Source organism: Eschscholzia californica, unplaced genomic scaffold (assembly GCF_041429995.1).
Source record: "Eschscholzia californica isolate CP2 unplaced genomic scaffold, dmEscCali1.0.p SCAF_1, whole genome shotgun sequence".
NCBI classification, from domain to species: Eukaryota; Viridiplantae; Streptophyta; class Magnoliopsida; order Ranunculales; family Papaveraceae; genus Eschscholzia; species Eschscholzia californica.
In genome coordinates this window covers 78,789,258-78,800,160 of record NW_028238198.1, presented here as the reverse complement: position 1 = coordinate 78,800,160, position 10,903 = coordinate 78,789,258, and the positions used below count along the sequence as shown (strand labels likewise).

General features: G+C 34.4%; 2 long non-coding RNA genes across 8 annotated transcripts; one reads left to right on the top strand and one right to left on the bottom strand.

The window, feature by feature from the left end:
• Positions 1-3,897: 3,897 nt before the first annotated feature.
• On the bottom strand, positions 3,898-8,905 carry LOC147569526 (uncharacterized). Of its 7 annotated transcripts, none has more exons than XR_015231296.1 (7): positions 8,633-8,905; positions 8,480-8,541; positions 7,431-7,503; positions 6,271-6,976; positions 4,922-5,011; positions 4,690-4,733; positions 3,898-4,201 (listed from the first exon to the last, which is right to left on the bottom strand). It is a non-coding gene; the product is annotated as an uncharacterized LOC147569526 (long non-coding RNA). The 7 variants fall into 7 exon arrangements; XR_015231297.1 differs by having other exon boundaries at positions 3,898-4,240; positions 4,476-5,011; positions 6,271-6,284; positions 6,443-6,976; XR_015231291.1 differs by having other exon boundaries at positions 3,898-4,240; positions 4,476-5,604; positions 6,267-6,976.
• A 725-nt stretch (positions 8,906-9,630) lies between these two features.
• On the top strand, positions 9,631-10,530 carry LOC147569525 (uncharacterized). Its single transcript, XR_015238763.1, has 3 exons — positions 9,631-9,697; positions 9,917-9,953; positions 10,455-10,530. It is a non-coding gene; the product is annotated as an uncharacterized LOC147569525 (long non-coding RNA).
• The last annotated feature ends 373 nt before the right edge of the window (positions 10,531-10,903 follow it).

Below are 10,903 nucleotides of genomic sequence, written 5' to 3'. Positions count from 1 at the left end.
ACATTATTTTCCATCTACAATGACTCGATCAACTAAAAAGAAAACATATTCTCCAATTTTCATCTCCAATTATGCATGTTTCTCTTTTAAAAGTGTGTTGAATATAGGACGGTCTCGGCGTGAAAGTTTGGACACATTAGCAGGGTTGATCTCCCGAGGCAGGGCAGGCTGGTATGCGAAGCAGGGCTTATGTTAAGGCGGTTACTATTGTTAGCGAAATCTATTATATAAAACGCAATATTTTGTGCTTACTGGGACAAGTCGAAAGACAAATCCGGTCGTTCGTTGCGATTTTGAATAATTTCCACCCTTTGATCCATTACACTCCCTTAAAAATACAAATGTATTCACCCACTACATGCAAGAAAGTAAATTAGACTCTGAATCTAGACCGTCTAAATTCCCCGGACTGGTTCAATGTTCAAATTAAAATAACTCACTCTCTCTCTCTCTCTCTCTCCACGAACTACCTGCAACGCCCAAACCCCTTAACTCTCTCTCGAACGCCCAACCCCCTTAATGAGATTTCATTCTCATTCTCTCTCTCAGTTTAAGTTTTTCCCATTAACTCTCTCTGAATCTCCTAAACCCTGAATGAGATTTCATTCTCATTCTCTCTCTCTTACTAAAAATATGTCTACTTCATTTCCGCTACCAAATCGATCCACATTCTGATCCAAAAACGTTGAGAAGAAGACAACCCTCCACCTTCTCTCATTATACCATCGGTTGTGTCTCCATTGGAAGAGGATTGACTCTTCAATTCCATCAGCATTACAAACTCTCTCTCGACTTCTCTCTCTATCTCTACATCGGTTTCTTCAATGAGAGATTCATCAAATGTTTATGGAACTTTCGTATTTGGGATTTGTTATCTACCATCTAGGTAGTTAATATTTCTTCCCTCTTCCTTTATATTCTTTTTAAAGCTTCTAATATTTTGTTTAATTCATTTGATTGTTTAGAGAGTGTGTTTTGTGTATTTAGGTTACTGACTTTGAATTATTAGTATTGATTAATTCATTGCTTCATCTTTTCGGTCTTAACCTCCACTGACTGCGGTTAGAGAGAGTGTGTATAGGATAAGAGAGTGACAGTGAGAGAGAGAGAGAGAGCAGGCTAGGATTAGGAGCAGTTCAATTTTGTGGAAGCTAGGGTTTATGAACCCTTATGTACCTAAAGTTTTTTTTTTTAAATGCTTAAGTGTGAATGCTAGGGTTTATGAACACTGTTCTGCTGAAAGCAAGTAAAAAGTAAAAGGATATGATCTTTTTTGTCCATAATACAAATTTGTCTAAAAGGAAAAACATGCAGAATTTCCTTTTGTTGTCTGTTGAGCTTATTAGTATTTGCTGTTGATTGTGTCCCTAATAATTTCTTTTGTTTTGCTCAGTTGCTGTATCAAAACACTAGCTTATATACCATAAACATAATGGAGCCTATTCTGCAAGTTTATAGAGTATGTTATGTTTGCATTTTAGATATGCAGTTAAGTTGAAAAATTAGTTTCTTATTATATCACCTCATGACAGATGTTCTTACTTGATTTGCACAGGAAAGATCCAGAGTCCCTGCTGGTTCTGATGCTGGTGAACTCTCTGTTATTGAGGCAAAACTTACTTGGATTGTAACATTATAGCCGCCATTTTCAAGATTAAACCATCTGTTAGCTCTAGGTAATTAAGATCTTTTTCACATTGAAATTTGAAAATTATTTTCAAGTTTCTATTCATTACCGAGCTTGATCTGCTCTTTTATCTGTTTCCTTTTGTCATGCAGCCCAGATTCACAAGAAATAATTGATGCAGAACTTGCAGCACGAGTTCTGCGATTACTAAATGTAACTGATAGTGGACTGCACGCTCATGTATACCAATAGGGAAACCCTGCATTTCTTAGCTTTTGTTTACTGAATATAAAAATCTTGGTTAGCTTACCTTGTCCTGTAATTTTTTCTGTTTCCTATAACTAGATGGGAGCCGTTTGCAAATTGTTTGGGCCGTAGAGTTTTAAGCGACGTCTTTTTGGTCAATACCAGTTCCTTTTGTTCATCTTCATATTCCTCTTTCAAACTGTACATTATTTCTTGACAAAGGAATCTTCTTGACATGTTGAGTCATACGAGTGAGGAATAGATAACGGAACATCCATAATTTCTACAAAGACCTCATATATTTTTCTTCTTAGACTTTCACCTATTAGACTCCCCAATTAAATTATCCTTGCAACGATATGGTGAATTAAGCAAGCAAAGACTAGATCGTGCAATTCTCACTTTCTTTCAAAATTTTCACAAGTCTTCTTTGGAGACCAGTCAATGCACTCCTCTAAGGTAAATAAACTTCTGAAACTTTATCACTTTAGCAAGTTATCTTCTTTCTCAGAATATTAATCTATGTTATCCTTGTTACAACAGTTATATACCAAATTATCCGAGCTTCTGGCACCCCATGATCATCACCAATTACTTAATGCCATCGTTGGAAAAATAGCTACAAATCTGAAGTGCTACACAGAGGTAAGGTGTTTGTTTCCTTTGTTACTTGACTTTTTGTAGGACTTCGCATCACGCCTTTGTTCCTGTTTGCAGTGTGAGGAGATTAAGAATTTGTTTTCTGTTGTTATTGTATCTGGGTTAGCTTTTTGCCTTTAAGATTTGTGTTAAGAATTTGATTTCTGTAACGTGAACTGAAACTTCGGTTTTGTTGTCATTTAGTAAAAATCTATTGTTATTGTATCTGGGCAGGTATATGACGGACAAATTGCTTCTAAAGTTGGACAGTGTGAAGTTCATGGTGGCCCATCATACTGTAATTTCAATTCTACGTTCTCTCTTCAGAATCTTGAACTTCGATACACACTCTTCCTTGAACTTTAGTTTAGCATTTGGTTGTTGGTCTTTTCTTTTCAGAGGGAGCACTTGCCCTTCTTAGAAGAATATAGATGTTCTCGCAGCAGAACAACTTTCTACTACACTATTGGTTGGTTGATCTTTATGGAGGATAGCCCTGTGAAATTCAAGTCTTTCATGGCATGGATCCTCTTTTGCAGGTGAAGTTTCCTATGGAGAGAAGTCCTCCATTATCCGGTCGGCCCTAGGCCCAAAGCGAGCAAAAACCAACTTTTAAGGGTCATATCTATAGGAATTTCAAATAGAAATTAAGTTGGGCCACGTGAGAGTAAAGGCACGCAGCAACGGGAGAAAGGCCCCCAAATCAAACACGGGAGACCCTTTTCCCTTTTTATTTAGCTTAGTGTGGGCCCCTTTGATTCTTGGTTTGTCAACCCAAACTCTTAAATTGCACGGTGTCTTTTGTCTCGTTCTTTTCATGTCATAGTGATTGGCCTTTGACCGTCTTTCTCTCACTACATCTATTTATTTCTCTCTACAAACATATAACATTTGAAAAGATACACTTAATCTTTTATCCATAGGTGCCTCTTTACCCCAATCTATGTACACATTGATTAAACTTATCATTTCTAACAATATTTTTTTTTAAATTGATCAGTAAGGTATTGTAATTGAGTTTGGTCTCTCATGTGAATAAACTTTGACACATGACAATTTTTTTTTACTTTCTCAGTGTCTTGTATGTTTTTAATGTTTTGTGTTTGGTGTCCTCTGTGTATAATATATATATATACTAGGTTATAGCCCGTGCCTCCGGCACGGAACTACTTTGATACACTTAATGAGTCTGAATATATAATCGATGAAGAGGAAGAAGTTGTGTAAAAATTTATCATATGAAGCATTATTTTTCTTCATTTCTAAACTATTTTAATTGCCATGAATGAAAACATTAATCACATTATTATTTAAATAAAATGATACTTTGAACAGATTCACTAAACAAACTCCTTACTAATTTAACAGATGGAAAGAGATAAAAGTTCAAAAATTGTCCAAAAAGACTATTTGGAATAGAAAATTTCATTGTTTATAATACTGCTCCGTGAAGTTGTGTTAAAGCTATTCAGGTCAAATTAAAGTAACCATACTTCCCACTTTACTATAAAAACATGAGTTAACCTGGTTCCATACACTACTATCACACTGAGTACTTTTCTATTTAATAAGATATTTTCCCTAATCTTAACTTTCTTCTTTGCTGAGAAGAACTAATTGAAATTATCGCCAATTGCAACTTGGTATGTCTTCCTACTTGTTGAAGCTTCAACTTTCCTCCTCTAAAATCTACAACAAAAACACATCAATTACAAAAAATAACGGATGCTAGTAACGTATAGAAATAGGATTCTGTCCATTGATCGACACAAGTTTTGTATTCTACTACTTCACGAGTTGATGATGTACTTTATAATGATATATGTACCAATGAAGACATCTGACCTAGACGAAGAAAGCTCAAAGTTGCTATATGTGATAGCTTTAACTTTTGATTATCTTTAATCATCTCTGTATTAAATAAGAAGCTAATACTTGATCCATCTTTCCACAAACCCCTTACATAATATGGGAGAGAAAGATGAGCAAGGCAGTAAATAAAATGAAAGTAAAGGCAAGTAGAAAAAAATGACCAGTGAAGAAGTAAAATCTGACGGGGTGAAAGCCAATTCAGAGGGATTCCAAAATCTAACAATAGATTATATTCCATTAGGCAATAGCTAAAATCTATCATAACATGTTAAAGCTAATCAAGAAAAGTTTGATTCAAATCTAACCTCTAGATGGGGAAACGACATGCCCATTAAAACAATTCCATCAACTACATCAAATCATGAAATTCTTATATAAACATTTGACAGATTGAAAAAGAAACCCAAAAATTGAAAAGGAGAGAACAAGTTTACTAAACATGAATAACATATTGACTATCCATTAACAAAAAACCCAGTAAAATCACTTTTAAATCCCTTGAATGTAATCAAACGCCTAGATAGAGAAAACGGGAACCTGAAAATTCTATGCAGCCCACAATACCAATCTGGAGTCAGACACCCGATGATGAATATGACATCGAAAGACTGCCGGAAAAAAAAATTCCTGATGCGAGAACAACCATTATATAAGAACATTCATTACGAAGAGTATTACACAACTCTAATCAAAATGAAGAGTATCATAGAAAACAAACTTTTCATCAAAATAAAATAAAAATAAAGGGAGATGTGATTGTACAAGAGTATTATAGATCTTTAAGCAAAATGAAGATAACTGACTTTTTTTATCTGGTTCTTTTGCGGCTAACGATTTCTCACGTACGACTTTAATAACACTAAAAGAATACCACCAAAAGAATACCAATAAAGATGATCTAAAAGATCGCACTTCAAAAGTCAAGTCTGACTTTACATTCAGGCCATGGAACAGTTGATAGGACACCTTGTCGCCATTAATTTTCACAGATTTTAGTATCTCGCTCTTGTCACATTGGTATTGGTGATCATAAGCAACCCAAAAGGCATCTGGTAGACAATAGGTGATCATAAGAAAGAAACATGACTCTATGTTGCGCCATAATCCCCGACCAGTTATGTGGCCTGGCCAGATTTATTGAGCGGATAGACAATTGCTTTTCCTGGCAAAGAGAGTTGTGAACAAAAAGCTGAGTACGCTGAAGTTGCATCTCCATTAATCTTGCTTCTTATTAATGGATAAACTAACCAATCAGAGAGAAGAAATATAAAAATGGGATCAAAAGAGTTAGATAACGGATAAGAATGAAGAATCTTTACAAAGTTGTGCGAACTCGAAGAAGGAATGCAAGAAACACGGGGAGTTTTATGAGTTGAGAGATTCCTACAAGTTCTACCTTATGCAGTTTCATACACTGGGTGAGTTGGAAGGCCGACATACAAATAACTTTTTGGCTGCTTTCAAAGTGAACTATTATTATGGAGTGCACCTCCTAAAGATAAAAAATGATAAACTGCTTAACCCATTCAAGATTAAAAGTTAGTGGTGAAACAGATGTTCCTAGGTTATCCACTTTATCTGCAATAACGTGGATCAAAACAATCACCCATCTATCATTATTATTTGAACTCCCCAATATGTACAAATAAGAAGATCACAACCCATTATGTATTAAAGTCCACATTGAGTATGCTCTACTTGTTGAACTCAAATGAAAAACAAAATTTAGAAAGATCAAAATTGAAGGAAGCACAAACATATTTTGAGAATTGATCGACTGAATTCAAAGAAAATTCAGAGAAGACAAAACCGAAAGAAAATAAAACTCAGAGAACAGAAGAATGATTCACACAAACAAAAATCGAATGATAAGAAAAAATACTAACCTTGCCGACGTCGACTGAATCTCCAAACGAAGAAGCACAAACAGATTTTGAGAAGTGATCGACCGAATTCAAAGAATATTCAGAGAACAGAAACCCGAAAAAAAAAAAAAAATCAAAGAACATAAGAATGATTCAGAGAAACACAAATCAATTTAGAAGAAAAAATACTGACCTTGCCTGCATCGACTACCAAACGGATAATGCAATAAAAAATTTGAAGCAGCTAATCGGTCGTTTTTATGGAGAGAAGTGAGAATAGGCATGTCCGTGAGGAGAGATGTGTCTGTCCGTGAGAAGTTAACGCTGAAAAGATACGTTGGTACAGGCCCCAGGTGGTATGAGTGACTTAATCCATCAGCGGATGAGAGCGCTGATGTGGGGGCAGATACCTATATAGATCTAGAGTCGCACAATCTTTGTTGGATTGATGAAACTCAAAGTTGGCTTGTTAGACAAAAGAACAGTGTCAATAATATTGAGTACCAATAAATGTGAAACCCAAAATTAATTGTGAGAACCAAAATGAAATCACTAACAGGATTACATAAAGATTTAAAATACTCTCTCTTTGGAGTTTCCAACTTTAGTTGGTTTTCCTGTGACATCACCATTAAAACTGGACTCCATAGCTCTGATAGTTTATGGTTTTGAGATACTATGGCTTGGATTTCTTAGAGTAATGATGTATCTATCATCATCGAACAACCTGTTAAAAGAAACATAAGAAGAACATAAGAGTTAATCATCATTGATTATATCTTAGGGAACTTGAACAAATTTTGTGAATGAATGCAAGTAGGACAATGTAGTTGACTTCTAGCTCATAGAGCTGGCACAAAATTTCGATATCTCGCAACTTTGCGAAAGAGAATTTCTTACTTTCTCGAGGCTATCAATTGGTAATGTGGCTCAGTATTATGCATTTTGGATATTTAGATCACCAAATATGAAGGAATATAGAATTGTTTGGTTCATGCACAAGACAAAAGCATGAACCAAAAAGTGATAATTTTGAACTCAAAAGTGTAGGCAAAATAAAAGAAGAAGCTGATTTTGAGTTGTTAAAAGATAATACACATTCTACCATATTACCATTATATTCATGAAATAACATAGAAGAACTATAAAATCACAAGTGAAGACGATAAGACATTACTTACCAACTTCTTGTCAATCTGAATGAATAAAATTGTGATAATGTTAAATATAATGGAAACTTGTATCATGGAAACACTGCATCAGGAAAAAGAGAAAAAATTCAGATTTAGGTCTTTTTTAGACATTCCATCCATGTATAAAGTTTTTTCTTTTTGAAGCGATAATGTTAAATATGAATCCAGTGCTAACAAATTCATGAAAGGAAAGAGAAACATCCACCCAATCCTAAGGAGAACTGCATATAGGAAAGAGAAACATCCACCAAATTCTAAGGAAAACTGCATATTAGCAACTATATTCTCCCAAGAGTTCAGAAAAAAAAAAAAGACAAAGAAATACTCTTAAAAACGATTTTTTTTGTCTAAGGACGCTCCACCAAACTGCACATGAAGTATGAAATCTATGATAAGAAAAAAAAACTAATTTTCACAATTGTGATTCTTAGATTTTCCTGTTTAACACTGACCAAAATATGAAGCAAGTAATGAAGATTACTGTTTATAGTGATTGGTCAAAATTGCTAAGTAGTAGAATCCGTGGAGTACGACCAAGAAGGAGACTACAATCTGTTCTTTCATCTAAGACTCAACCATGTAGAAGATCACAAACTCTACATGGTTATGTGAAAGAACTGATTCCTGAATTCTTCTACATGCTCGAGTTTCTAGAAAATTAGTTTAATGTCGTCTTGCGAGAAAACCAATCTCTAGAAAAGGTCTGTTATCTAAACTATCTTTGATTAGTCTCTATATACTATAGTTGTTCCTCACTAAATAGAACAAACTATAGTTGGATTGGTCTCTATATATTATAGTTGTTTGGTCTGTTAACACAATAGCAAATTCCTAACTAAAGACATGCAAGTATTGTAGCCACACGACTATGAGTACACCTACCAAATTCTATAATACAATCTATAATCTGAAAAAAATTCACACAGACATTTCACCAAACATGTGGTGTGCAGAAACATTGCATCATTTAATTAATCAATCGAAACTCAAGATCAAAAGAATGAATGATTCAGACAACCAAAAAGCTAAAAACTGACCTTGCCGGCGAGGACTCAATCCCCAAACGTAGAAGCACAAAGAGATTCAGTGAAGTGATCGACTGAAAACCAAAAATCTAAAAATTCAGAAAACCAAAAATCAAATTCAAAGAATATAACAAAGCACAAAATATTCGAAGCACAAACACTGACCTTGCCTGCGTCTACTACCAAATTCTGGTCCAATCTTTTTGTGGAGAAATGAAATCCTCACTGCCGATGGTTTTTATGGAGAGAAATGAGAAGAGGCATGTCGGAGAGATGTGTCTGTCTAAAGGTGGAGAGGCTGAAAAGATGCATTGCTACAGGCGCCCGGGTGCAATGAGTCACTCAATCCAAAGGTGGAGAGGAATGCTGATGTGGGACGGACGACCGGATTTATCCGGGAGTTTGTCCCAGTCAGCACACATCCCCCTATTTTATTATATATATATATATATATATATATATATATATATATATATATATATATATATATATATATATATCTATTATATAAAACGCAAACTTTTTTGCTGACTGGGACAAACCGAAACACAAATCCGGCCGTCTGTTGCGAATTTGATAGGTTTCTCACCTTTAGATCTATTACCCACCTTGATTTATTGACCTACTCAAATAAGAAAGTGACTAAACCTTTTGATGTGGTCGGTTATATTCCCTGGCGCTTTATCCCTCTTTCCCTTCCCGCGTTACAACTCTCCAAACGTTCCAACATTGATGAAGAAATTGATGACCTGATGTTACAAAACATTGATGAAGAAATTGATGACCTGATGGGATTCCTTATCTTCTTATCTTCTCCTTCACTCTTCTTCCATTTCTTCATCAATTTCTTTTATGGATTGAGGGTTTTGTTCATTTCTTTTTAATAGTTTCCTTTTCAGGTTCAGGTGTTTTGATGAATCATGGCAGAGGATTTCCAAATCGAAATGGTGTTGTAGGGTTCGTGTTCATTGGTTCATTGTTACAGTGATCTTGTAACTACCTAGACCAAATCGAAATGGTTTTATTTTCATGGTGGATGGGTTCTTCATCAATTCTTTTTCTTCATCACTTTCTTTTCAAATTCTCTTCAATTTATTTGATTCAGGGTTTTCTTCCTTTCTTTTTAATGGGTTTCTTTTCAGGTCAAGGTGTTTTGATGAATCATTGTAGAGGATTTCCAAATCGAAATGGTGTTTAGGGTTCGTTTTCATTGTTACAGTGAGTGATCTTGTAAGTACTTAAACCAAATCGAAACAGTTTTATTTTCAATACTTAATATGGTGGATGAGTTCTTCTAAAATGAAATTCTTGTAAGTACAATATACCTAATTTGATCAAAATGGTTTTATTTTCAATACTTATATATGGTGGATGGGTTCTTCATCAATTTCTTTTCAATTTCTTTGATTTAGGGTTTTCTTCCTTTCTTTTTAATGGGTTTCTTTTCAGGTTCAGGTGTTTTGATGAATCATGGAAGAATGATCTTGTAAGTATCTAAACCAAATTGAAATGGTTTTATTTTCAATACTTATATATGGTGGAGGAGTTCTTCTAAAATGCAAGTCTTGTAAGTACAATATACCTAATTTGATCGAAATAGTTTTATTTTCAATACTTATATATGGTGGACGAGTTCTTCTAAAATGAAAGTCCTGTAAGTACAATACACCTAATTTGATCTTGAATAGACGAAGATCCTTCGATGATAAGTATTGAAAATAAATTACAGGTTATCAACCTCTTGGTTTAGGGATTTAGGGATTTGTTCGATTTGGTTGGTAGTTCGATTTAGGTTTAGGAATCTAGGGTTTTGTTCATTTGTTTTTAATGGTTTTCTAATGATTTAGGGATTTGTTCGATTTGGTTGGTAGTTCGATTTAGGTTTAGAGAAATTGATTAAGAATTTTAGCATCTTGGTTCAGGGATTTAGAGTTTTATCCATTTCTTTTTAATGGTGTTCTCATAATTTTTATGGATTTCTTTTCAGGTTAAGGTGTTTAGGTTTTTGATGAATCATGGCAGAATATTTGCAAATGGAAATGGTGCTTAGGGTTCGTGGTCATTGGTTTATTGTTATTCAATTATAGTGAGTGATGTTATTTATTTTCACTAGGTTCAGGGATTTAGGGTTTTGTTCGATTTGGTTGGTAGTTAGATTTAGGTTTAGAGATCTAGCCGCAAAATTATCTACTTTTCTGATATTACTTCGATTTCATTCTCTCTCTCTCTCTCTCTCTCTCTCTCTCTAGATTATGGTTTTAGTGTTTCAATCTTTACAGGTATATAATACTGTGCATTTCTTTGTTTCAATCTTTACAGGTCTATAATATTTTCACCGTGTATGAGTAGATTTATTGGATGCTCCTAGAAAATGGTAAGACCTTTTCATCTCTCTAATTATCATTTATCTTTAAGTGTTTTACTGTTTCATTCTTT